The sequence below is a fragment of the Schistocerca serialis genome, chromosome 3 (assembly GCF_023864345.2).
Source record: "Schistocerca serialis cubense isolate TAMUIC-IGC-003099 chromosome 3, iqSchSeri2.2, whole genome shotgun sequence".
NCBI classification, from domain to species: domain Eukaryota; kingdom Metazoa; phylum Arthropoda; class Insecta; order Orthoptera; family Acrididae; genus Schistocerca; species Schistocerca serialis.
In genome coordinates, this window is record NC_064640.1 from 451,082,884 (window position 1) to 451,099,943 (window position 17,060).

Genomic DNA, 17,060 nt, shown 5'->3' on the forward strand with positions numbered 1-17,060 from the left:
CTAGTAGCGCATATACAAATTTCTTAGCAGTCTTCAACCAGAGTCAGTTCGTAAGTGGTCCCAAAATGGGAGCAGTAGTCTACAATGGGTCAGAATAGTCTTTTATTCGGTTTCCTTGACATATGCGCTGCTCTTCTTAGAATTCTCTCAAAAACATTTTCTTTTGATAGCCTTTCCTACAGTTTGTTTTGCGTGTTCATTCTATTTCATATCGCTTTAGGATTTGAGCGACACGACTGGCTCTAAAAGTATTATGTGCTTCAGATGCTTGTTTTAAAAACGGAGAAGGATTAGGTGGTGAGCGGTTTTCATGCCAGAATATGATCATGATCTAATACAATAAACAATCTGAATATGCTTTCTACGTGGTATTCAACATATATGTAAGCACATCCTGGATGGGCTACATATTCATACCTCAAATTCCAAAATCAGCACTGATTAATAATAATAATAATAATAATAATAATAATAATAATAATAATAATACATGTTCAGATACCCGAAAGTTCCTAAATGCAATGTAACATATACCGTACAGTTAAAAGGAAGTCACGCTTGATCAAGGTCCGCATCACTTTCTATTTTTGACCAGACATAACGTCTGAGAAAAGAAAGAAATAATAATAATAATACAATCGACATCAAGGCAAAATTCGGTGGCTGAATTAAATTACCATATGAGAAATGAAACCATACCCTGTACGCCGACCTTTTTTACCACAGTCATCAGAAGGTCTATTTCCCTACTCTTAAAATATTCTGCGGACCAACAAATTTCTCTGTCAAAGAGTACATTCAGCTGAGTGAAAATACCTTCCTAAACTTGTATAATAAAGCAAAGTTGTCACATATTACGGCAGTAAGGAATGGACGTGCAGTGAACGCACCGCATGGTCCCGGATTTTTTCTGTTGCGAGAGTAACTTTTCGACTGTGCTGGAACCCACTACTCTCAATTAACACTCAGTAACTCCAGTCAATAGAGCCAATACATCGTATACGTACATAATAGCATACTGAAACTGCTGTAGTACTTAAATATAAAATTAACTGAGGAGTCGTAAAAAGAACCAAGGACATAATCTCCTTCAAAGCATTGTGGAATCACAGATTAGGATCTGTTCATTTGAATTCGCTTCGAAAAAGTCAGACTTATCATCCATTATAGAAGCACTGTAGACTATCACAGGCCACATTTGGCGGTGAACGTTCAAGCCTTCTTCGTTGACCGAAAGTATAACTACGAGGGCGTGCTGTAAAGCAATTCCTCCGAATATTTTAATGTGCGAACTCGTATAGCTTTTTAAATAAAAGAAACGTAATTAATATTCTACATCATTATTCTTCTTGTCTACATATTTGCAGCCCTCTGGAGATAGAGGGCTCCGAATTGTAGAGGGTAAAACGTAACTATGTCGGTGCGTGAGGAACAGCGTGCTGTAATCGAGTTTCGCATTCGAAGAGTTCGACCACACGCGGAACACCCTCTCCTTCAGCATGGCAATGCCATACCGCACACGAGCGCTGTGACATCTGCAACAACTCGCCGCCTTGGGTTCGCTCTCATCGATCATCCTCTAAATAGTCCCGACTTGGCTCCATTCGATATTCATCCGTTTCCAAAACTTAAAGAAGACCTTCGAGGACTTCACTTTGATGATGATGAAGCGGTGCAAGCAGAGGTGATATTGTGACTCCGACAACAAACTCGAACATTCTACAGTGACGGCTACAACAAATTGGTGTCTCTTTGCGAGAAATGTATTCGTCGCCAGTGTGATTATGTTGAAAAATAGCTATATACATACGTAGAATAAAAATTTACTATGTTATTAACGTTTTTTTTAATTTAAAAAGCTTTAAGAGTTTTCAGATACAAAATTCGGAGGCATTATTTTTCAGCACGCTCTTCTACGTACATCATGTTCTAAGTGTGCGCATCACATGTAGCCTGTTGTCTGTTTAACGTGTCTGCCACATGAGTGGTCGCCCACTCGTTCGTCCAGACCTTCTAGAAACCACTGCGGATGTTTCGTGGCTTGTGTAAAAATTTGGGGGGGGGGGGGGGGAGAGAGAGAGAGAGAGAGAGAGAGAGAGAGAGAGAGAGAGAGAGAGAGAGAGAGAGAGAGAGATTCCCCTAGACGATATCCAAGCTTTCTTTCATTCCTCGCCACGCCGTTTAACACGTTGACTACCTCATGCGAAAGTCATCAGCCTCCTATTTACTAACTTAGAGATTTTTTTCGGAACACGAGAGATGTTTCCATGAGTTAAATCGTCAATTGCAACCTAAATCTTACGTAGTTCACGCTAAAAGTGATTCTAAAGAAACTAATGATTGCTGCAGTCCCTCATGGAGAATAATTCTTCGAATAGTGCAAGAAGACAGGGATACATCTTTAACGCTGAAAGCTGCAGTCAGAAATTAAACTTAAATAGCAGAAGTGACCTGGGCGCCCAAGTTCACTGAGACGTACAGACTGCCACTCTCTGGCGTAATGTGGCACATTGAGCACGCCCAAGAGTGCAGTGTATATGTCAGCCAGGTACTTCGTGCTTTCAGTAATATAAAGAATGCAAATGCTACGTATTTTTAAAAAATTATGATCGTAAATCATTGCTTTCTAAAAATGCACTGTTGTTTACCACAAGTTAATTACGTTTCCATCTTCTCACATACAATAAACGGTATTTTTAATGCGAAACTTGAATTGATACACATGGTGTCTTTAATTTCGCAACTAATAGATATGAAATCTTATCGACAAATTATATGTAAATCTTTGACGGCATGAGGTCATATTTTTATTAGTACAAGAAACTACTGATGAAAACGAATTTTATACTAGCTTCATCGCGAAATTTGTTACATCGCAGTAACATAACTCCGAAAATGGGTAACTAATGTAATCCAACAGCTATTCGCATTTTTTGTCGCAAACGAAACATCCCCAACAGAATTTCTTCTCAAAATAAAGACGTACGAATTCAACTATCTTATAATTAAATGTTTCCCTGAGACATTTAAGTCTCTTTTTATTATCTACGATAATTATCATAGAATTCAACTATGTTCAGCAATTCCATTTTTGCCGTAATGTACGGCAAACGACGTAAGGCGAAGAAGACGTGAATAATATACCACTTCTGTCGATGATAATGAGATTACTCCAAACTGAATTGAGTAAAATGGGGAAAATGTAGTAGAAACGCATAAGGGTGTAATCTACATCGTGCTTAAAAATCTCCCCACATCTGCCGTAATTTTTTATAATATGACAGCCATATAATATGACAGCCATATAATATGTGTGGTCTTATTTTACTTCCGTTGCAGTCATTGTTCTTCGTAGACATCTTACCACCAACTTCTCTCACGCTTAGGGCGCAATTTGTATCTATTCCTCTTGGAGTACGTGAATATATATTAATGTAGAACACATCTCTCACTCTGTAGTATTCCAAAGATACTCGATTTGCTGCAATTAGATACTTTGAGCAGGTCAGTTGAGACAACCTACCTGATTTTCTTTGAAACATGATACAATGACTCATTCTTTCTTAATAGGGGCATTATTATTTGCTGCAATTAGATACTTTGAGCAGGTCACTTGAGACAACCTACCTGATTTTCTTTGAAACATGATACAATGACTCATTCTTTCTTAATAGGGGCATTATCATACCGATGTTGAAAAGATGTGATTTGAATTTTTTGCCACAGCATAGGAAGCATGATATAGCATAAAAAGTTTTCACGAACGCTTGCATTTACTCTATATGCTAAAACTGATGCTTCAAACCCAGCCCATGAAAAACTCTAGCAGATTGTCAGTCCACCTACAACGAATTTCATTACCACCACAAGATAATCTGGTAAATCCAATTCGACAGAGGTCTGCCAGCTCACACACACCCGAGTGTCGCAATTTGCATCATGACTAAACACGTCATAAAATGTCCTTTCACTGTTCCACAGAACAATGATGACGTCGTTTGCACTACTGTAATCGACGTCCTGAGTTAGTTTCTTTTCTTTTTTTTAAATCATCAGTTTTCTGACTGCTTTGATGCAGCCCGCCACGAATTCCTCTCCTGTGCCAACCTCTTCATCCCAGAGTAGCATTTCCAACCTACGTTCTCATTTATTTGCTGGATGTATTCCATCATCTGTCTTCCTCTACAATTTTTGCCCTCTACAGCTCAACCTAGTACCATGGAAGTCATTCTCTGATGTTTTAAAAATATCGTATCATTCTGTCCATTCTTCTTCTCAGTGTTTCCCACATATTCCTTTCCTCTCCGATTCAACCTCCTCATTCCTTACCTTATCAGTCCACCTGATTTTCAACATCCACCTGTAGCACCACACTTCAAATACTTCGATTCTCTTTTGTTCCTGTTTTCCCACAGTCCGTGTTTCACCACCATACAATGCTGTGCTCCATACGTACAGTGGACGGTAGCACTACTGTAAGAGCAGCGTCTTGCCGCCTCTCAGTAGACTGGTTTGACTTCGACTTAGATGTCGTCGTCGTCCTCCTCCTTCTCCTCCTCCTCCTCCTCCTCCTCCTTCTCCTTCTCCTTCCTCTTCTATTTCCAGCTTCTCTATGGGGTCGGTATTGTTATGCTGGCATTGGCAATGATGATGACAGTTGGTGGCCGGTTGCCTTTCCTGACGCCACCACTCCACCCGAAAGGGAATTTGTATACCCCCATCTGTCTTCGTCTAGAGTAAATATTCGACGAAAGAAATGTCCGAATTTGCTGCATTGAGGTACTGAAATAACTCAATGGAGACAGATGAAAATGAACCCTGATTTCCTGCATTCCATGAGCGGTCGCCTTAACCGCATTGGCTACCAGAGCACGTCTCCCGTCCAATGCACGTCTCCATATGTCGCACACTACAGAGTAGGGTCCCTTCTCCATTATTCCTTTTCACTCGCAGTCCTAATGTATTCCCGCTAGAGGTTGGACTTTATTGTGCATCTACACGAGAGGATAGATATGCCGTCAGACGCATATATTTTACAGGTATTATGTCTGTTCTTTCCAGCAAGCATGTCCGAGAGAACAGAAAAACCATTTCTACGAAATCTAAAGTAAATCTCATGTGCAAGTGCTACAACGGTGTCTAAACGTTAACGTAGCGTGTATCTGAGTCTGAAAGTGGGTACCGGCTCGGTATTTACCTAGCTGGATGTTCAAAACCGCCTAAAAAACGCATCCAGGCTAGCCGGCACACCAGTCCTCGCAGTTGATCCGCGAGCCGGATTCGACCCGGGGAAGGCTAGCCTCCCCGAATCCTGGAAGCGGCGCTTTAACGCGCTCGGCTGTCCGAGCAGTTTATTTGACACTGGCCTATGCATCTAAATTGCAGAGGTATTCCACAACAACAAGTGATAAGACTGTATGTCGGTTGACTCTACACTACGCTTTAGAGTTCGGCGGTCTCTCTAAGTTATTTTCTTAGGTTTGCCAGAGAGTTGGCTGGATTTAACTCTTCCATGACGTTTCCACTTCACAGTGACGTCACTCACAATGCCCATGTGCACTATTGGCTTCTGTCAAATCTCTCTGGCGGAAAGTATTAACTTCTGGGTTCCTACACTCATGCTACATTCGAATTCGCTCATTGCTCTTAGTTGGCTCATTCTGACAGAGTACACGACCATGCACCCCCCGTTGTCTCAAAGTAGCGTCACTGTCTCAAAAAGTTGGCATTACGTATTTGTCACCCCTCGTGTATTGGTGTGTTTTATAAGTGTATCGTTACTGTGTATAGTTTCTTCCATTGTAACAAGTAGTCACAATGTTTAAAGAAGCGTATCCTAATGTGGCTGAGACTTAATTCCGGCCTAAATTCTCTATTGGATTGTATGTGTGGATTTTGTATATGACAATCGGCTGCATGTGCATCATTCATGTCAATACATGTACGTGGCGATATTTCCCCGTCCTCGACTGCTCAGTCGAGTCGGTCCTTATGGACGGGCCTTGTAGCAGTTAGGTGGGAATATCAATGACTTCCTGTCGGAGCGCCAGCCGGTGTGGCCGAGCGGTTCTAGGCGCTTCAGCCTGGAACAGCGCGACCGCTACGGCCGCAGTTTCGAATCCTGCCTCGGGCATGGATGTGTGTGATGTCCTTACGTTAGTTAGGTTTAAGTATTTCTAAGTTCTAGGGGACTGATGACCTCAGATGTTAAGTCCCATAGTGCTCAGAGCCATTTGAACCATTTGAGCCTGTCGGAGCCGCTTGCCTCCCTTCAGCGGCAATGCGGCGTTTATCCGCACAGCCCCTCTGATAGCTCCTGCTGCCTGGTGGGCTCGCGTTCACAGAGTTGCCCATCTGCGCCCAGTATAAACACACTCACACAACCAACGTATGTAATGAGACAGGGATTACAACACCCCCTTTTATCAGACATCTGCTGCTCTATCGTCATGCAAGAGGTGATTCGCAACAGGAGAACTGCACTGTCTTTTTAGCGACGTCAAAAGCCGATAGAGAAATGAATAGAATCGACTCACTGCCACAAATGGGCCAGACCACGGAAGGTTGGTCATAACAAAACCACAAAGATTCTTATAAAGTATGAGATACTCGTTTCCAGAGAGCTCCGAAGTGGCATCTCGACATCTGAGGAGAGTCAGAAGAAAGTCAGGCCAGAACGTAGCTAAGGGCCCTAACCGCACTCAGACGCCACGGCAATTCTGCTGGCAGCGCTCAGGTCTGGCAGTACGAGACGCCAGAGGCATTCTTTCAGTCTTCGCTCAGTAGAAGAGCTAATAGCTTTGTGTGCAAGTTCGAAACAACAAGGTAATGCAGGAAAAGACGTTCTGAATACGGTCCTTCATCGCTGGTCTTGACATAAACGGATTACTTCACACACTGTGCAATAATTTAAGAAACTATACTGCTAAATTTTCCGGTTATGTGAGAATGTCAGTACGTTCGTTTGACGAGTTAATGCAGATCTCCCGAAATTAACTGACGAAAAAGGACACTGTTTTAAGGAAAGTAATCTCTTCAGAGGAAAAGATTTTCGTGACCTATCTAATCAATCGAAGGAGGTGGCGCAGTGGTTAGACGCTGGACTCGCATTCTGGAGGACGACGGTTCAATCCCGCGTCCGGCCATCCTGATTTAGTTTTTTTCCCCTAAATCGCTCCAGGCAAATGCCGGGACGGTTCCTTTCAAAGGACACGGCCGACTTCCTTCCCCGTCCTTCCCTAATCCGAAGAGACCGATGACCTCGCTGTCTGGTCTCCTTCCCCAAAACAACCAACCAACCAACCTATCTAATCGGTAGGTAATTCTTTGTTGTCAGAAGTGATATTTACCATTTTTGTTGCAAATGGTTCAAATGGCTCTGAGCACTATGGGACTTAAATTCTGAGGTCATCAGTCCCCTAGAACTTAGAACTACTTAAACCTAACTAACCTAAGGACATCACACACATCCATGCCCGAGGTAGGATTCGAACCAGCGACCGTAGCGGTCGCGCAGTTCCAGACTGTAGCGCCTAGAACCGCTCGGCACACACTTGATTTTAAAAATTTTTAGACATTGCTACCGCATCATTTTTGTAGACCCTTCTGATCCGAAATTTGCCTTATTGCGGCGGCCTTCAAGGAACTGGCTACAGACAGATTTTTCTACTGTGATGTTTCGACGGTCTCGGTGAGGCATTTTTCCAAGAATATGGCTGCAGTTCCTGGAGGAAGACCTCAGCAAGGACGCCGAAATGTCGGTACAAAAGACTCTACACAAACGACGCAGTACCAACACCCATCTGCGACCAGTTCTTTCAAGAAGGTCTCTGTAAATAGGCCGAAACGTTGGAACAGAAATTTCTGCAAGAATGACGCGATGCCAGTACTCAAGAACTTGTAGTATTATTGAAGCCAACCTCGAAATCTTACGTTCTTAACTATGCGTAAGTTCGTCCTTAAACTTTTGTCACGGTACGGATCTGAAACGTGAAATGCATACAGAACATCCGTGACTTTTTTAAGTTGCCCGACTTATTGAAATACTTTCGAACACTCCAGATCTGAATATTAGTATTTTTGGTCAACTCTGTGGAGAAAAAGAAATTATAGGCGAGGTTAAAGGAGGAGTACTCAGATTTCCGGGCTAATATACCAAAGGAAATTACGGGAAATACGTATTTTTAAAGAAAATATTGTAAAGACGAATAGCAAACGAGGCATTAAACACCTTACTACAATACGATGACTCCTAATTTTTTATGGTTTACTTTTATGTTTAGCAAGTTAGCCGAATATTAAAATGACAACAACTTATGCTCACTTTGCAATGTAATATTCAATTTTCCATGTATATTTCACAATTTTTTTTGCATGTAATACGGGATGTGAAATACGTAGGAGAGCTGCATAACTATCGCAAAATCGTGCATTTGTTTTTAGTTATAAGTGTGAGAAATTTATGATGAAAAAATCTGCGTCGGGAGGGTGGCTGAATACCGCTAAAAAGATTTTGTTTCCATTAAAAAAAGATAGATGTTTCAGTATTCAGATATAGAAAACAACTGAGATCATGAGTGATGCAAAATATTGATTGTCCTTTCGCATATTATCACTTGCCGCAAAACGGTTCAATTACTGTTTTTCTGAATCTCACAAACTAAAAAATGTTAGAACATAAAACTAACAACACACTTATACGAAACAACGTAGTTTGCATGCCAAATAATTACCTACTGAAAGTAACTCATCAAGCTACGTTTTCTAAATCGGGGAATATTGACCACAAAACGCACGGCAAGAACTCGTACTGGGTAGCCCGGTAGCCGGGAGTAAGTGATTTTATCATTGAAACTTCCTGGCAGATTAAAACTGTGTGCCGGACCGAGACTCGAACTCGGGACCGAGTTCGAGTCTTGGTCTGGCACACAGTTTTAACCTGCCAGGAAGTTTCATATCGGCGCACACTCCGCTGCAGAGTGAAAATCTCATTCTGGATTGTATCATTGTATCCCCTTGGCTGAGCAAAGATATTGTGGCGAGCGAAAGAGAACTTTTTATTTCCAAGGATATTAACGTATGTACATTCTCAGACGATAACTGTGCAGAAATGCTCAATATTCCGCCTTACTACGTTACAAAAACATGATGTTGGTACAGGCGTAGACAGCTAACGAGAGGCTTCTAAATTCCAGAACGTATTTTATTATCTGTGGGCATAAAGGGAGACTTGATCCAATCTACAACCTAGCAATGAAGTGGGCCACGGGCCATACAGTTAGATAATAGAAGATGCACGTCTTATGACGAAGACATATCCTCGATACACATTCGAGACTTTGTACTTTTCTGGACCTATAAGTATGGGCTGTTGAAGTAATCGACCAGTATTTCGATCTGGGGAATAACTTTAGTTGTTTTAAGAGCGGGGACCAGAGATCGCCGTAGTCGTTGAGACTAGCAAGCATCTGCTGTTATTAGGAACTTCTTTCCAATCTGTTGGGGTACGTGCTGTAATTTGTCGGTAGCCTTCGGCCAATTCACACAGAAATGGCGGCGCGACGCGGACGTCTGGCGGTGGCGAGTCAGGGACGCGCTGCATACAGGACGTGAGCAATTCACATTGGAGTTGTCAGAGAGGCTCTCGACGGTCATGCTGAGAAAAGATCAGAATATGTCGTCTTCATCAGACGAAGATACTGATGCACGTCAGACGATTTGATGCACTGGATCTTTTGCAACTCGTAAGTTTTGAGTAGCGAAGGAGATATTGGGTATATCCGTTATGATTGAAAAAAGGGAAGAAATATGGCACATTCGACGTAATGAAAGACGTGAACCTGTACGCTGAATGCTTCCAGCATTATTACAGAATGTCTAAAAATGTTTTTATAGTGCGTTAGACAAAGTGAAGGACAGCATTCAGAGAAAAGCAACTAAATAGGAATGTTATCATAATTCCTATTTTTCATACTATTTTCATCTGAACGTACATACTGCTGATTTCGTGAAAGATGTTCAAAATATTGGGTCGCTTTTCCGACATCTGATCATTTCCAAATATTTCATTGCTCTAGACCAGACATTTCTTGTTAAAGACTATAGCTTCCTTCCATGTGATACAGATTTTGCCCTTATAGAGAGGAACAATCTATCCTTTCACCCAGACAACTCGATTCCAGTCACTGCCAACGCCAAGAACAACGGATTCCTTCTGCATTAGATGTGAGATGTTAATATTTTCCCACCTACGCGTTGCAAATGTTTTGAGTGAAATGCCCAGTCGATGCGCTGTTGTTTTCACGTCAATTCTACCAACATTGAGAGTTGTTTAGTTCTCGGGCTTTTGTAAAATTCCTGGATTCATGTCTCGTCGCTGTGCAGCCTATGAAAAGGATTGCGGAAGACTCCCAAATAAATTCCAAAGTACAGTGCAGTTTTAATACCAATACATTTCCAGGACTCTGGTGTCCGAGCCTGGTAAACCATACCGGTTACATCACATGTACCCAAAGTTGACATCAAATGACACAGAGTTGACAACAATCAACAAACGAGTGAGCCTACAATACATTTGCTCGCAACCCTAGCCAAAAAACGAGTGCCCCAAGGCGCCTACGTGACCTCTATTTATACTTTTGTTAACAATTACATACAATGAAAATGAAAATTTTATGTAAAATCACAATTAAAAGTTAAACCGAATATGAGCTACACATTGCTAAAAAATTTACAATCTCAGTGCTGAACAAGGTGAACCTATTTTCAACTTAGTTACGAGTTAATATAACATTTTCTGACTAATTATGTTACAGGTAACAATTACATCTCTAAATTTGTTTATAACAAATCAACTAGTGCCTGAATTTTAGTGCTAACATACACTCCTGGAAATGGAAAAAAGAACACATTGACGCCGGTGTGTCAGACCCACCATACTTGCTCCAGACACTGCGAGAGGGCTGTACAAGCAATGATCACACGCACGGCACAGCGGACACACCAGGAACCGCGGTGTTGGCCGTCGAATGGCGCTAGCTGCGCAGCATTTGTGCACCGCCGCCGTCAGTGTCAGCCACTTTGCCGTGGCATACGGAGCTCCATCGCAGTCTTTAACACTGGTAGCATGCCGCGACAGCGTGGACGAGAATCGTATGTGCAGTTGACGGACTTTGAGCGAGGGCGTATAGTGGGCATGCGGGAGGCCGGGTGGACGTACCGCCGAATTGCTCAACACGTGGGGCGTGAGGTCTCCACAGTACATCGATGTTGTCGCCAGTGGTCGGCGGAAGGTGCACTTGCCCGTCGACCTGGGACCGGACCGCAGCGACGCACGGATGCACGCCAAGACCGTAGGATCCTACGCAGTGCCGTAGGGGACCGCACCGCCACTTCTCAGCAAATTAGGGACACTGTTGCTCCTGGGGTATCGGCGAGGACCATTCGCAACCGTCTCCATGAAGCCGGGCTACGGTCCCGCACACCGTTAGGCCATCTTCCGCTCACGCCCCAACATCGTGCAGCCCGCCTCCAGTGGTGTCGCGACAGGCGTGAATGGAGGGACGAATGGAGACGTCTCGTCTTCAGCGATGAGAGTCGCTTCTGCCTTGGTGCCAATGATGGTCGTATGCGTGTTTGGCGCCGTGCAGGTGAGCGCCACAATCAGGACTGCATACGACCGAGGCACACAGGGCCAACACCCGGCATCATGGTGTGGGGAGCGATCTCCTACACTGGCCGTACACCACTGGTGATCGTCGAGGGGACACTGAATAGTGCACGGTACATCCAAACCGTCATCGAACCCATCGTTCTACCATTCCTAGACCGGCAAGGGAACTTGCTGTTCCAACAGGACAATGCACGTCCGCATGTATCCCGTGCCACCCAACGTGCTCTAGAAGGTGTAAGTCAACTACCCTGGCCAGCAAGATCTCCGGATCTGTCCCCCATTGAGCATGTTTGGGACTGGATGAAGCGTCGTCTCACGCGGTCTGCACGTCCAGCACGAACGCTGGTCCAACTGAGGCGCCAGGTGGAAATGGCATGGCAAGCCGTTCCATAGGACTACATCCAGCATCTCTACGATCGTCTCCATGGGAGAATAGCAGCCTGCATTGCTGCGAAAGGTGGATATACACTGTACTAGTGCCGACATTGTGCATGCTCTGTTGCCTGTGTCTATGTGCCTGTGGTTCTGTCAGTGTGATCATGTGATGTATCTGACCCCAGGAATGTGTCAATAAAGCTTCCCCTTCCTGGGACAATGAATTCACGGTGTTCTTATTTCAATTTCCAGGAGTGTATATCGGAGATTCAATTAACGTGCTTTATTTATATGTTCTACTTAAATTGCTGTAGTAATTTTATAATGATAGGTTTACTGGTACATCCTGACCAGGTGCTACATTTCTTTTGATTAGTTACAGTATTAATTTCACATTTATATTATGTTTCTCACATAAGAACAATGTTAATCAGCAAAGCATCATTTTCGAATTATATGTATAATGAAATAGTGGTTATTTTTGTATGTAATTTGGAAACAGGTCACTTTACAATTGGACAATTAGGGCTGGTGTTTATCTTTAATGCTCTCCGAGGGGTTCTGATAGGTAGCAATGAGATACAGTAATACATCAGATGGAACCAGAGGATTTCAGGTATCTTTAGCCCACTATACCACTGGTTGCAATGAGGCTCATTCAAAATCACTGAGTATGTCTACTACACATTTCATCTGACAGCCCTACTACACTAAGGGGGAAGGAGAAGTCGTAACATCCAGTAACCGTGGGTTTGTCAAGGGATTGCAAAGAAGTCGAGAGGTACTGGGAAAAGAAATCTGCCGCTAAATAACGTAGTTTCTCGTATGCTGTCAGTAAAATGTTCCAGAAAGTAAGCCTTACTTGACATGTGACTCGACATCCCATTTCTGTGAGCAAGTATCAAGTGAACAGTGGATTTGCACGTCTGTCTGGCAAAACCCATTAAGGACATAAAATATAACACTGACTGTACATCTCTAGAGTAATTGCAACAGAAATACTCATAAATTTTTCTGTATTTTCTGCTGCTGCTTGTGCAGACTTGTAGTACAGTAAACTTTACGTGTTTTGACCTGTGTTGTTGTATTTCTTCAAAATAAGGTTTCTAGTTCTGCAACAAGTAACACCGAAAAACCAGCGTGTTTCGGCAGCAAAATTTTGTAGCTGCAAACATTCAGCGTTGTTCGTCCAGGAAAATGAAAAGAAATAGTGTTCCTTTTTTAAAAAAAAGATAACATGAGTAATTGCTTACTGTTACAAAAACATGCAAAATACCATTTTACCTCCTGTATACTGTCTGCGTCAAGATAGCACAAATGTAAGTATAAAATAGGTAAGCAAACAGATAAGCATAAAACATGCAGAACACCGCGTACTTTAGTTATATCAATAGTAAAGTGGCGTTTCTCATTCATTGTTCACTGGAATACACGCCATTTGTTCAACAATATGTGACCGAAAACAGTTACTGAACTTTCGTGGGTGAAACTGTTAGTGTAGAAAGGAAGAAATTACGTTTACAGTATATAGCTAACTCCGTCGCTGGATATGCGATTGTCTATCTCTAGTTTTAAACCGAAATAACTTTTAATGCAATATTGACTTAAAATGTGATAGTAACTGATTTTATAAACCACATAAGAAAGAGAAACACGTGTGTCAATCGCACACAGCGCGCGGTCATAATGTCGAGTGTTGAGCGATGTAGCTCGTGGAGGCTAAACGTCAAAATATATCGAGTGTTTACTCTGAAATGGAAACAGGTATCGCTCTCCTTCCACCGTTAAAAATTATTTCGATATGTTAGCTATCTTCTGTTCCCACCAAACATAAACTGGACAGCGACTGCAGTCTTCACTGCAACTTTTTCAAAATATGCCCGGCTCTTTACATATTTGGGAAGTGTCACATTAACGATAGGCAATAATAAAAATAAAACCAGTTCACTATGAGGCTGTGATGTGAGACAATAAGATTCGGAAAAATCTTTTTTACCGAATAGTTTCCTCAACGCCGAATGAGAAAGACTGCACAGCGGAGTACACGCGCGAATTCCAAAACAGCGATTTTTATTTTTTTAAGCGAAAAATAGAAGTTTTACTGAGTAACTACCTACAAGGACGGGTTGGATTTGCTTCATCTACGTAAAAAAAATTAGGCACACTGGAGGACTTAAAATTAATGAAAACAGCGCTGCACATGAACGTCTCCGCCACGCGTCGCTTCTGTGCGACATTCGTGGGCACAATGGAAGTGGCGCACACCACAAAGGGCGGCCACGTCCCCGCCAGACGTGAACTGGGCCATTTATAACAGTCTACAGCAGCAGTGCTGTTGGCTAAAAGGCCTGAAGTGTTAAGACAATCGACTCATAATTGGAAGGATGGGTGGTTCAAATCCCCGTCCGGTCATCCAAATTTAGGTTTTCCGTAAATCACTTAAGGTGCACGCCGAGTTGGTTCCCCTGAAATAGCACGACCTATTTCCTTCCTCACACATCCCAAGTCTAAGTTTGTGCTCCATCTCTAATGACTTCGTAGTGTTGACATAACGTTAAATCGTAATATTATTTCCTACGGATTCTCTTGAAGGATAGAATACAGATCAGGCGCCACCAGCATGTTGCATGTTATATCGGCAGTTTCAGCGGATGCATTAAGACGAAATCAATACAGTATAGCTAGTCTGCATGTGACAGAGATCCTTCATGCCGCGAAAATAATCTTCAAAGCACAACGTAATTTTTCGTCAATATCTTCGTAAACGAGTCATATCGCGAGCTGACTTGGGTAACATACCACCAGGACTTAGTATCAATGAAATGTGGACCTTTGTCGAAGGAGCTCGACACAGTATCATCCAGAAACACATGAAATGCCTTTTTGGACCCGTTTATTGACGTAAGGAAGTTTTGTTTCCACTTCCAATAACCTTGCAAAATATGACTTTGTTTCTGTAATATTTTCGTATTAATATGAAATTTTTGTCGCTTTCTTTTATAACTATTCAGCATATATTACATCAGATCCGTATTCTATCGATGTTCTCTCCTGGTGTTCCAGTTTCTTTGCTCACCGGTGCACGCATTCTCGATCACTGTGGCAGACTATAGCTGCTCTCCTCTGCGAATGAGATACAGTCTTTAGAGCAGGAAGACTGGCGAAAGTAACGTTATCTGCCTTGCGCATGCGGAGTATAGTTTTTTCCACCCTAAAGTTGGTTGCGTCATTACGTCCTTGCGCTTGAAATAATTAGAGATAAGATAAAACCGCGTAGAGCTCTGGAAGCCGATGCTGAGTCATACTCGATCGAACCACAGGGGGTTTGATGGCACAATGTGTTACCCTGCTCAGCTGTTGACGAAAAAGGTGATAGTTGCGCTAATGGTAAGATAACTTGGTAAGAAATAGTCTGACCAGAAACTATACAGGGTGTTACAAAAAGGTACGGCCAAACTTTCAGGAAACATTCCTCACACACAAAGAAAGAAAATATGTTATGTGGACATGTGTCCGGAAACGCTTACTTTTCATGTTAGAGCTCAGTTTATTACTTCTCTTCAAATCACATTAATCATGGAATGGAAACACACAGCAACAGAACGTATCAGCGTGACTTCAAACACTTTCTTACAGGAAATGTTCAAAATGTCCTCCGTTAGCGAGGATACATGCATCCACCTTCCGTCGCATGGAATCCCTGATGCGCTGATGCAGCCCTGGAGAATGGCGTATTGTATCACAGCCGTCCACAATACGAGCACGAAGAGTCTCTACATTTGGTACCGGGGTTGCGTAGACAAGAGCTTTCAAATGCCCCCATAAATGAAAGTCAAGAGGATTGAGGCCAGGAGAGCGTGGAGGCCATGGAATTGGTCCGCCTCTACCAATCCATCGGTCACCGAATCTGTTGTTGTGAGAAGCGTACGAACACTTCGACTGCAATGTGCAGGAGCTCCTTCGTGCATGAACCACACGTTGTGTCGTACTCGTAAAGGCACATGTTCTAGCAGCACAGGTAGAGTATCCCATATGAAATCATAACAACGTGCTCCATTGAGCGTAGGTGGAAGAACATACTGACAAAACTAAAATGAGCTCTAACATGGAAATTAAGCGTTTCCGGACACATGTCCACATAACATCTTTTCTTTATTTGTGTGTGAGGAATGTTTCCTGAAAGTTTGGCCGCACCTTTTTGTAACGTCCTGTATATTCAGCCTTTCCATGATACATACGAAATTTACACAAGTAGGTCATGTATTTTCGGATGTATTTGGACGGTAACGCTCCACTTATGTACCATGCCAGACGGAATCGCTTTTCCCGAGAGAATATTATGTTGCAACAAATTAACTTGACCGTCCACACTGCTTCCAAACATCAAAAAATGGTTCAAATGTCTCTGAGCACCATGGGACTTAATTTCTGAGGTCATCAATCCCCTAGAACACGGAACTACTTAAACCTAACTAACCTAAGGACATCACACACATCCATGCCCGAGGCAGGATTCAATCCTGCGACCGTAGTGGTCGCGCGGTTCCAGACTGTAGCGCCTAGAACCGTTCGGTCAACCCGGCTGGCCTCCAAACATCAGTCAACTATCAGTACAATAAGTAAATGGTGCTTTTTGACACTCTTGTACTTCCTTCTTGAAATTTTTTATTCATATAGTCACAATAAATCAGGAATAACCGTTATTTGGGTCCACAAAATATCAGTGAAAACATAGTTGTAATTACTAAAACAGAGTTTTTGCGAAAAAAGAAACACTACGTAATAACTGTTAGAACCATTTTCTCTTTGGCCTATACAGAGAGTTCGACTTCTCTGACGCGTAGTAATCGACTAATGACTTCACAAACCAATACACATTCAAGGTACGCTGAGGTGGCAAGTCGTGGGATAACTCCTAATTTCGTGTCAGACCTCCTTTTGACCGGCGTAGTGTAGCAGCTCGACGTGGCATTGACTCAAGTCCCCTGCAGAAATATTGAGCCTTGCTGCCTCT

General features: G+C 42.7%; 1 protein-coding gene across 1 annotated transcript in view; it reads left to right on the forward strand.

The window, feature by feature from the left end:
• The window catches only part of LOC126470350 (glycine dehydrogenase (decarboxylating), mitochondrial), a 288,221-nt gene that overhangs the window by 23,436 nt on the left and 247,725 nt on the right, over nt 1-17,060 (forward strand). The window lies entirely within an intron of this gene.